This window comes from Taudactylus pleione, unplaced genomic scaffold (assembly GCF_031769625.1).
Source record: "Taudactylus pleione unplaced genomic scaffold, aTauple2 ptg000545l, whole genome shotgun sequence".
Classification (NCBI taxonomy): domain Eukaryota; kingdom Metazoa; phylum Chordata; class Amphibia; order Anura; family Myobatrachidae; genus Taudactylus; species Taudactylus pleione.
In genome coordinates this window covers 616,205-627,923 of record NW_028284947.1, presented here as the reverse complement: position 1 = coordinate 627,923, position 11,719 = coordinate 616,205, and the positions used below count along the sequence as shown (strand labels likewise).

At 45.8% G+C, this 11,719-nt stretch overlaps 1 protein-coding gene across 1 annotated transcript in view; it reads left to right on the top strand.

Moving 5' to 3' along the window:
• Nucleotides 1-3,604: 3,604 nt before the first annotated feature.
• The window catches only part of LOC148500833 (cadherin-8), a 434,715-nt gene continuing 426,600 nt past the window's right edge, over nt 3,605-11,719 (top strand). The window contains exon 1 of the mRNA XM_088451277.1: nt 3,605-3,687. The gene's annotated coding sequence lies outside the window, so the exon portion shown is untranslated. The remainder of the gene's footprint in view (nt 3,688-11,719) is intronic.

The window sequence follows — 11,719 nt, the reverse complement described above, 5'->3', positions numbered from 1 at the left end:
ACAGCACACATAGGGGGATAGTGAGGACAGCGCCCACAGGGGGACAGTTTGGGAGGACAGCACACACAGGGGGATAGTGAGGGAGGACAGCGCACGCAGGGGGATAGTGAGGGAGGACAGCACATGCAGGGGGATAGTGAGGGAGGACAGCGCACACAGGGGGATAGTGAGGGAGGACAGCGCACACAGGGGGATAGTGAGGGAGGACAGCGCACACAGGGGGATATTGAGGGAGGACAGTGTACACTGGGATAGTGAGGGAAGACAGCGCACACGTAGGGGGATAGTGAGGGAGGACAGCACCCACAGGGAGACAATAAGGGAGGACAGCGCACCCAGGGGGATAGTGAGGGAGGACAGCACACACAGGGAGGCAATAACGGAGGACATCACACTCAGTGGGATAGTGAGGGAGGACAGCGCACACAGGGGAATAGTGAGAACAGCGCACACAGGGGTATAGTGAGGGAGGACAGCGCACACAGGGGGATATTGAGGGAGGACAGCACACACAGGGAGACAATAAGGGAGGACAGCACACACAGCGGGATAGTGAGGGAGGACAGCACACATAGGGGGACCGTGAGGGAGGACAGCACACACAGGGAGACAATAAGGGAGGACAGCGCACATAACAGGATAGTGAGGGAGGACAGTGCACACAGGGGGATAATGAGGGAGGACAGCGCACACAGGAGGATAGTGAGGGAGGACAGTGCAGTGAGGGAGGACATTGCACACAGGGGGACAGTGAGGGAGGACAGCACACACAGGGGGATAGTGAGAGAGGACAGTGCACACAGGGGGATAGTGAGGGAGGACTGCGCACACAGGAGGACAGTGAGGGAAGACAGTGCACACAGGGGGATAGTGAGGGAGGACAGCGCACACAGGAGGATAGTGAGGGAGGACAGTGCACACAGGGGGACAGTGAGGGAGGACAGTGCACACAGGGGGATAGTGAGGGAGGACTGTGCACACAGGGGGACAGTGAGGGAGGACTGCACACACAGGGCGATAGTGAGGGAGGACTGCACACACTGGAGGATAGTGAGGGAGGACAGTGCACACAGGGGGATAGTGAGGGAGGACAGCGCACACAGGGGGATAGTGAGGGAGGACAGTGCACACTGGGGGATAGTGAGGGAGGATAGCACACACAGGGGGAAAGTGAGGTAGGACAGCACACACAGGGAGACAATAAGGGAGGACTGCGCTCACAGGGCGATAGTGAGGGAGGACAGTGCACATAGGGGGACAGGGTGTGAGGACAGTGCACACATGGGGACAGGGAGGGAGGACAGTACACACATGGGGATAGTGAGGGAGGACTATATATACACAGGGGCAAAAGGTAGGGTGAACAGTATGTGACGTGTACAGTAAGCGATAGGCCCAGGATATACGTATATATAGCTCTCCTTTTTCCTCCTCCTGCTGTGTCTGCTCCCAGTCACTCTACTGCGACCCTGCTCTATCATCCTGCTCCTCCTCTGAGTCCCGGCTGAAATCTGTGCACTGCCCTAGATGGGAGCCACCTCCTGTTTCTCCCCAAAGGATTAGTTCCTGTTCTCATAAGTCACACTTCCTGATCCGGAGTGGCTGAGCTCACGGCACTATGATCTCTGTGCTTGTGCTGCCCGGTGGTCCCCGCCCGGTCGTCAGACATTGAACCCCATGCGACAACTGCGCAGAATGTGATGTCATACATCACATGAGAGTGAAGAGCTGTAGGGCGCAAAGCAAAGGTAAAGGCACCGAATGGATACTAGGTGCTATTTCACACACGCCGGTTTTGACCGGTCAGCAAATAAACGTCCAAAGCCGGACGTTTTTTTTCCGGCAATCAGTGCCTTTCACATGCAATGACTTTAAGCTGTTTTTAATACTGTGGTCTGTTTTTTAAAGTAGTAGGCATGAGCAGCAGCAGCAGTAGATGGAGTTGTGGGCAGGTACAAGTTAAAAAAAAGCCGGTGTGTGTGAAAAGAAACATTGGAATTTTTGCTTCACTGACCCATCTTTTTTCATACATTATTAAACATACTACACATCAAAAAAAGCCTGTTTTTTTTGCCGGCCGGTGAAAACTGGCAGGTGTAAAATAGCCCTAGTTCTTCTGTGCCAGGTGCTGTTGATCGTGGCCCCAAGATGCCACCTTGTTCATTAAGGCCAGCTGTGACTGACCGGTTAGGATACTATATTGAGTCCCACAGACTCATTATTAGTACTGCTAATACCACGGGCACTGGGTACTTGTACTTTCATAACCACACACTGCAGTCCTGAAAACTCGTAAAAAAATAAATTTAGTGTTTGAAATGCTTATGTGTCATACCGTTGCATACCGCCACACTTAAAGCACTGTTCCATACACGTTAACCTAAAATTGCATACACTTTACCCAAATTAGCTTTTTTTTTTTTTTTATCTATAGTCCGGGAGATGCAAGTGGCAAGTGCAGGGGGCATAGCAATGTTGTTTACACAATCACAGCCTCGCCCCCCACTGTGCAGGGCCACAATTCTTGGCATCCTTGCAGTGAGTTCCGGATCATGATGGCTTGATTTACTTGGTAAGTGGGTGGGAAATTTGTGAGTCTCTCAGACATCTGGGAGAGTAGGCAGGTATGATTTTACTTTAAAAAAAAAATCTCAATAAGATATTATTTACATGTTATATACATCAGCTATACATTGAACATCGCTTAGGAGGAGATGTATCAAGCCTTGGAGAGAAATAAAGTGGAGAGAGAGATAAAGGGGTCTATAAGCTAAGGTAAAGTTCCAGCCAATCAGCTCCTAACTGCCATGTCACAGGCTGTGTTGAAAAATGGCAGTTAGGAACTGATTGGTTGGTACTTTATCTCCATCCACGTTATCGCCATCCAAGGCTTAGTAAATAGACCCCAAAGTACCAACCAATCAGTTTCTAAAGCTGGGCATACACTGTACAATTATCTGTCAGATATCTGCCCAATTTGGCTGGTTGGAATGAAAACCTGGTAATGTATGGGAGCCAATGACAGTTGATCGTATGGTTTTAACCACTGAAAAAAAGGACAAAATTTTTTTTCAAATTGGTTAAATTTGTGTGTTTTAACCAATTTGTCTGAACAACCATTTTTGACTATTTTCCAGTATTTGGGAGCAAATGGACAATTGTCATTTGCTCCCATACATTACCCGGTTTTCATTCCAACCAGCCAGATTGGACAGATATTTGACAGAAAATTGCATAGTGTATGTCCAGATTAACTGTTGTTTTTCAAACACAGACTGTAAAAAGACAGTTAGGAGTTGATTTGTTGGTACTTTATATCTGTCTACTTTCTCTCTCTCCAAGGCTTCATACATAGCCCAGGGGTCCCCAAACTCAGGATCCCACACAGGTCATGTTTTCCAGGTCACCCAGCAGGTGCACAGGTGTATTCATTACTCACTGACACATTTTAAAAGATCCACAAGTGGAGCTAATTATTTCACTTGTGATTTTGTGAGGAAACCTGGAAAACATGCACTGTTTGGGGTCCTGAGGACCGAGTTTGAGAACCTGTGATCTAGCCCATAGTCTGTTTCTTTTTGTTTTATTTTTTCTCATGAATTTTTTTCATGCATGGCAGTTCTGTTCCATTGCCTCATGTCACAGTATCACTTTCTGATGTGCCTGTGAGAGCGGTATTATATGCAGGTACTGTATGCAATGTTACAGCCCAGTTTAATGGAACATTTCCTCAGAAAAATAGATACAGCTGCCCTTTCTATATAATGATTGAGATGCTTGATATAAATAGATACTGAGTAGATCTGAAAGAGAGTAGAATTATCCCAAGAGAAATGTGGAATGATGTATTACATTGAGATGTGCAAAGTAAAGTGAACAAGGTAATCCTCCTAGACGACACAGAGCTGATTCCTGTAGCTACTGCACGCTAGAGGGCAGTTCAGCCAGGGAAGAAGGTTCTGTTCAGCAGCTCTGTCTGCAGCATCATAATCAGTTACTTGCACAATAACATGTAGCAGGCTTTTGACTTGTAAGTAATTATCCAGCTTTATCCTGGGAATGGATGATTACAGACAAGCATTGCTGTTACGCTGAAGTGCTCTCTGTGCTGTCTGCTTGTGTCTGTAACTATGTAGGGAAGCGTGTGTTTAAATATCTGCCTCTAATAATGGATTCATCTCTTTTTATATAATACTGTATATGTCTGACCACTGCACATGACCAGATTGCAATTTTATTACACTTTATACAGTGCTAAAAAAAAAGCCCTCCCATCATGACATGACAGCTGAACATGACCGTATATTTATAATGGGATGTAGTCAGGAAGCCAGTGGTCGAAATGCCGACTGCCGGCTTCCCAACAGTGAAAACCCGGCATGGGACTAAAGATAGGCTTCTAAATACCGATTCCTATCATTAGCCCCACACCGAAATCCCGACGCCCGGCATACCAAACGTAGGTAAGCTGGGTGTCGGGAGCTGTCAGCCGCAGGGGAAGGGGGCAGGGTTAGGTTTAGGGACTTGTGGGGGGACTTAGGGTTAGGAACCCCCCCGGAAGGGTTAGGGTCAGGCTAGGGGAAGGGGGGTTAGCATCAGGTACCCCCGGGGGGAAGATTAGAGTTAGGCACCCTCCAGGAGGGTTAGATTTAGTGTGCAGGGAGGGGGGTTAGGTTTAAGCACCCCTGGGGGATGTTAGGATTAGGCACTAGGGGGCGATGTTGGAGTTAAGCACCACTAAGGGCTCTATTTACTACAATCCGCATATTGAATGCATATTGTAGTGTGATATTACCAAGTGAATTTGCTTTGCGAATTCAGGCAATATCACAGGGATTTACTATAAATCCCTTGCAGGGACAGAGCTTGCGATAAAGCTCTGTCCCTGCAGATCCCATCCGCACTCTAGTCACGGTATTTTCAGAAAAAATACCGCGACTAAGAGCCCACGCAAGCGCCGACCCACCGTCGCTGCTACCCCCCACCGATGCTAAGCCCCGCCCCCCATGATTGCGGACCCCCACGTCCCCCCCCTCCCTTCATTACACTTACCTGCATCCTCCTGGCCTCTGGTGATCTTCTCCGGGCTTCCCGATCAGGTGATCTCCCATACTGCACTGGGGCCCGATCACCCGATGACCAGGCAGCAGTGCACTGTGGGAGACCAGCTGACCGGAGAGGAGCCATCACCGGAGGCCCGATCACCGGTCCCTGGATTCAGGTAAGTAAAAAAAAAAATGTTTCAATTTTTTTTTTCTTTTTTTTATAGCAATCAGCTTGCGGTCTGTTTAGACCACACAGCTGATTACTGGTACCGGCTCCCACCTCTGCTCTCCCCGTTAGAGCAGAGTGGGAGCCCGGTAACCGTGGGAGACCCTGGATAACGCCACCTCCAGGTGGCGTTATTATCACAGGGCTTCCCCCGGTATTTTTTTACAATTTATTTTTAGTAACTCTGGTCGGATCACATTTCCCATTACAATTAAGGGAAATGCGATCTGCTTTACTAAAAATAAGTGATACTAGGGGTTGGAGTAGAATTTTACTAATTCTACTCCAATTGCCCTGTAATAACTACAGGTGAAACTAAAATAATGTGAAAAGGGTGTGAAAACACCCTTTTTCACTTTATTTTAGTAAAAATAATGTTAATAAATAGAGCCCTAAGGGAGGGTTAGGGGGGGAGAGGGGTAGGGATAGGTTTAATACTTACCCTGTCGGGATCTCCATCTGCCGGCCTTCCGGCATCTGTATTTCATCCGCCGGGCTTAGGTCCGGCTGTATAACTTACCGATTCCATTATAATTATATTACACTCTATGTACCTAAGACACATACCTTATAACATAACCTGACCATTGTAATTAATCAGAATACAAATGTGTCACACTCTGTACAGACATAAGGCCTGATTCAGTGGGAGGACTGCGAATGTGCTGAATGTGTACTGCGCATGTTCAGCCCTCCATCTGCGAGTTTGTTTGCAGTGTCTCCATGCCCGATTGACAGGCTGTGGTGTTTGGGGGGTGGAGCACTTGCGTTCCTGGCCAGCGTTCCCGGAAACAGCGGTGCACTGCCCCTGTTTTCCGGGATGGACGAGGCCAGGGCCTGCATCGGCAGAAGCAGATTTTCTGGCCTCGCAAACTGCCAGCAAGTGGCCAGGCTGGGTAAGTCTCAGTTTACGCACATTGACCATAGAAGCGCAATGGTTATCCGAGGCAGTGTCTACAGATGCTACACAGTCTTAGGGAAGAGGGAGCCCTAGAACACCTCTGGGGTGATGGTTAGATTAGCCAAAGTAGCTGGAATCTTGCTGTATACTTCGCATTCTGACAAAGCTAAACCAAATTTTGGCATTCTACAATTTAGTATAGGTACATGTGGGACCCTGTCTAAAGTGTGTGCATACCTGGTACTTTAAATTCAGTTTATAATGAAGTAGGGGTGAGCGGGTTCGGATTTCTGAAATCCAAACCCCCCCGAGCCTCCCCGATCCAAGGCCGATCCGAGTCAGGCTCGACTTTTCCCGCCTGACTCGGATCTGAAATCGAGGCAAAACGTCATCATCCCGCCTTCCGGGTCTCGCGGGTTTTGGATACTATATAAGGTACCCGCGTCGGCGCCATTTTCTCACTCGGCTGTGGACAGTGAAGAGGGAGGGTGGGAGTTAGGGCTGGCTGGGCTGTGTAGTGTAGTGTAGTGTAGTGTAGTGTAGTGTAGTGCTGTGCTGTGCTGCGCTGTGCTGCTGTTGTCCATATGGGCTGTGTCCACTACTTCAAAGGGGCTGGCTGGACTGTGTTGTGCAGTCAGTTGTCCATAGGGGCTGTGTCCACTCCAAAGTCCTGTGCAGTGTCCCAGTCCTAAAGGGGTGCTGTAGTGTTGTCCAGGGGGTGCTCTGTCCGTCAGGGGTGCTAATATTTTTTCTGTGTTTGTGAATTGTGTGCACTGTGGCTGCACGTGCATCAGCAAAGGAGCAGCGCCAAGCGTGCGCCTGTGTCCCATAAGTAAAAGGCCGGCAGGCTTGTCCGTTAAAGGGTGCTGTAACCCCCAAACGGCACTCCAAACAAAATAAAAAAATATATTTTTTTGTGTTTAATTGTGTGCGCAGTAGCCGCACGTGCATCAACAAAGTAGTGCCAAGCGTGCGCCTGTGTCATAAGTAAAGGGCCGCCTGGCTTGACCATAAAAGGGTGCTGTAACCCCCAAAGTACACTCCAAACAAAATAAAAAAAATATTTTCTGTGTTTGTATGCGCCTTATGGAGCATACACACGGTCAGACTTGTCAGATGAACGATTGAACGATTGAACGATTAAACGATTAAACGATTTGAACGATTGAACGCTTTTTGACTGCATTAAAATGAATGGAATCGTCCAAGTCTGACTGCAAACACATCAGATGTCAGAAATCCTTATCTGACCATCGGGAACGCGCATCGTTGATCGTCCATCGTTCAGGCATGTCAGATATGAACGATTTTCCTTCAGATATGAACGACTGAATGATTTTTAAATCGTTATCGTTCATATCTGAAGGAAAAATCTGACCGTGTGTATGCACCATTAGCCGCACGTATATATCAATATAACATAAATGGAGCACCAAACATAAAATAGGGAAAGATCAAGAACCACTTCCTCCTAGTGCTGAAGCTGCTGCCACTAGTCATGTCATAGACGATAACATGCCATCAACGTCGTCTGCCAAGGCCGATGCCCAATGTCATAGTAGAGGGCACATACAATCCCAAATGACAAAGTTCAGGAAAATGACCTTAAAAAAACATTTAAATCATCTGAAGAGAAACATAAACTTGCCAATAAGCCATTTATGACACGGAGTGGCAAGGAACGGCTAAGGTCTTTCCCTATGTTCATGACTAGTGGTTCAGCTTCACATGACGATGGAAGCCCTCCTCCCGCTAAAAAAATGAAACGAGTTAAGCTGGCAAAAGCACAGCGAAGAACTGTGCGTTCTAAGAAGATATCACAAATCCCCAAGGAGAGTCCAAGTGTGGTGGCGGTTGCGATGCCTGACCTTCCCAGCACTGGACGGGAAGAGGTGGCTCTTTCCACCATTTGCACGCCCCCTGCAAGCGCTGAAAGGAGCACCCACAGTCCACTTGCTGATATGCAAATTGAAGATGTCACTGTTGAAGTACAACAGGATGAGGATACTGGTGTAGCTGGCACTGAGGAGGAAGTTGGCGAGGTGATGTGGTTTGTTTAAATCAGGCTCCGGGGGGAGACAGTTGTTGTCTGTGGGATGAAAAAGCCCATCACGGTCATGCCTGGGCAGAAGAAAAAACATTCCACCTCTTTGGTCTGGCAATATTTCTATCCAAATCCGGACAACAACTGTCTTGCCATATGTACCATATGTAAAGGTGAAATAAGTAGGGGTAGGGACGTTAACCACCTAGGAACATCCTCCCTTATACGGCACCTGCAGCGCGTTCATAAAAAGTTACTGTCAAGTTCAGAAACTTTGGCTAAGACCGTAAGCAGTCCAGTGACACCTAAATCCCTTTTTCCTGTTTTATCCAAGGAATCGGTGGATGAGGAGGATGAGGACGATATCTTGCCTCCGTAGAGCCAGTTTGTGCAGGGACACATTAATTGCCAGCTTGATTTGTGGGGGCCCAAATGAACCAATCATTTCAGCCACAGTCATGTGGCAGACCCTGGCGCTGAAATGATTGGTTTTTTAAAGTGTGCATGTCCTATTTATACAACATAAGGGTGGGTGGGAGGGCCAAAGGACAATTCCATCTTGCACATCTTTTTTTTCTTTGCAGTATGTACTGTTTGGGGCCTAGTTTTTCAAACTGCCATCCCGTCTGCCACTGCAGTGTCACTCCTAGATGGGCCACGTGTTTGTGCCGCCCACTCGTGTCGCTTAGCATAGTCATCCAGCTACCTCGGTGCAATCTTTTGGCCATAAAAACAATATTGTGAGGTGTGAGGTGTTCAGAATAGACTGGAAATGAGTGGAAATGAAGGTTATTGAGGTTAATAATTGCATAGGAGCAGAAAAACCCACAAATTCTGTGATTTAAGCTGTTTTTATGCTTTTTTTCAAAAATATACAGATCCAAAACACAAAACCCAGAACCCAAAACAAGGAAAGGTGGTTTTGGCAAAACCAATCCAGATCCAAAACACGAAGAAAGATCCAGATCCAAAACCAAAACACAAAACACGAAAAGTGGCCGGTGCACACCCCTATAATGAAGCCACTGTGCTACGTATTTAAAAATACCACATTTAATTTATTCATCTAAAATTCACTGTATCTACTGTATAAAGCTTTATAAAAATGATTTTTCATGAAAAACAGGAAACATTTTTATTACCCAGATATCATTGAGGAACGTGATTGCTAAAAAGAATTTCAACATTTTGGGATATATTTACTAAAGCGAGAGTTTTTTTGAAGTAGAGAAGTTGCCCATAGCAACCAATCTGATTCTACTTAACATTTAACTAGCACATTCTAGAACAGGGCTTCGGCGGTCCTCAAGGAACACTAACAGTCCAGGTGGTTTCAAGGATAGTCATACTTGAGCACAGGTGTCTTCATTAGAACCTCAGTTATTGTTATTTTGATTTAACCATCTGTGCTCAAGCATGGATATCACTAAAACCTGGACTGTTGGTGCTCCTTGAGGACAGAGGTTGGGAAACACTGTTCTAGAAGATAATAGCTAGAATCTGCTTGGTTGCTATGGGCAACATCTCCATTTCTAAAAACTCTCACTTTAGTAAATGTACCCCTTTGTTTCCAATAAATTGGGAGATTACGCAAAGTTCACCTTAAATAATTAAAATAACAGGATAGTGTACGAAAAAATTGGAAAATTAAATCCAACAATAAACTCTTATCTAAACATCAATGTGCAATTGAAATTCTGATATGTTCATATTACAATATATCTTCTGGGTAAAAATATTAGTAGGTATAATTGTATCAATCCATGGTGTACTGCACAAAAGGGATGTGCATAATTTATACAGTTACTGTATGTTCCAATTATAAGAAGCGGTATATATAATGGTGAAGCATCAATATAACTTATACTGTAACAGTTAAAATGAATAACAGCCCACTGAAGCTAACACTCTTAACGGGAAATATACTGTATCCAGACTTTTAGAGAGATAATGTGGAGAAATTGCCCATAGCAACAATCCGCTTCTAAAGCTGGCCAGTGCGTTATGCACCATGTGACGCGATGGGGGATCTGACGTCCGACATATCGGGCGGTCCCCACACACTGTGCGATCAGGTGGCATACCGTCCGATATGCCAGCACCCCCCTTCCCCACCCGCATAGCGCTGCATGGGATCGCACACCGCATCCCCAGATCGACTGAATCTACAGCAAGATCTGGGGGTGCAATGTATGACCCCAAGGGTGCGCGCACTATCCGATATCTTGCCCATACACGGCACGATATAGCAGCCAAATCGTACCAATCCGTTGGATCGGCTGATTTATCGCACTTGGTTACTATTGGCAATTTTTTAATTTTTTCTCTCTGGAAGGTTTAATATATCTCCACCTTAGTAATTTCCAGGACTCGGTTGCATTGAGCGTATAAGGGAGCTACAGGAAATTTGTCTCTGCCAATGCACTAGAGCACAGGTTCTCAAACTCGGTCCTCAGGACCCCACACAGGTCATGTTTTCCAGGTCACCCAGCAGGTGCACAGGTGTATTCATTACTCACTGACATGTTTTAAAAGATCCACACATGGAGCTAATTATTTCACTTGCGTTTCTATGAGGAGACCTGCAAAACCTGCACTGTGTGGGGTCCTGAGGACCGAGTTTGAGAACCACTGCACTAGTGTGATATTGCTTTAGTTGTATAAGTTGAATCCACAAAGAAGTGCAATGATATGATGTCTGAATCTATCTGCTATTCAGATAGGCCATTATTTTGGAACAATTTAACCCTGGTACACACTGGGCATACTGTAGGTACCGCCAGGGAATCAGAGCTAATGTACTTACTATTGGGCCTGGCATTTCCAGGTACAGTATAAGGACCTAATCATTTGTTTGGGAACCGCTGCACCCTTCCCCACCAGAGCACCTAGTAGCCTCAAGCTGGGTTATTTACTTTGAGCTAATTTTGTCTGTAAGAATATGTAAAAACAAACAGTAGATGTGTGCGCTGACCCCCATGTTTTGGTTTTGGTTTTTGACTCTGGATTCATCTTCATATTTTGGTTTTGCAAAACCACCCTTAAGTGTTTTGGTTTTGGATCTAGATGTGTAAAAAAAAATTATAAGTTTTAAAACAGCTAAAATCATGTCATGTTTGCAATCCAACACCCAAAGTCCAGATTTAAAATTTATGGAGAACCAAGCTGCACACCTCTATAAAACAGCTTTCGATTCCGGCTATCTACCTCTACCCTCCATCTCATTTTTCCAGGAAGTTGGTAAACCATGCAACAACTGTTTTTCAGCAGCCTTTAGTAAATATGGTGGTTTGAACCGCCAAAAAATTAATTTAAAAACCTGAGGTTTAATGAAAACCGCAGATTACTCTGTTGTCAATTTCAAACTATTCTTTAAACACTGCATTGACATGTCATCAATTGGACCAATTAGTCGATATTCTCATTTTCATGATATAACCATTAAAAAAAAATAATATATATATATGTGTGTGTTTTGTGTTTTGGCTTTGGATCTGGATCTT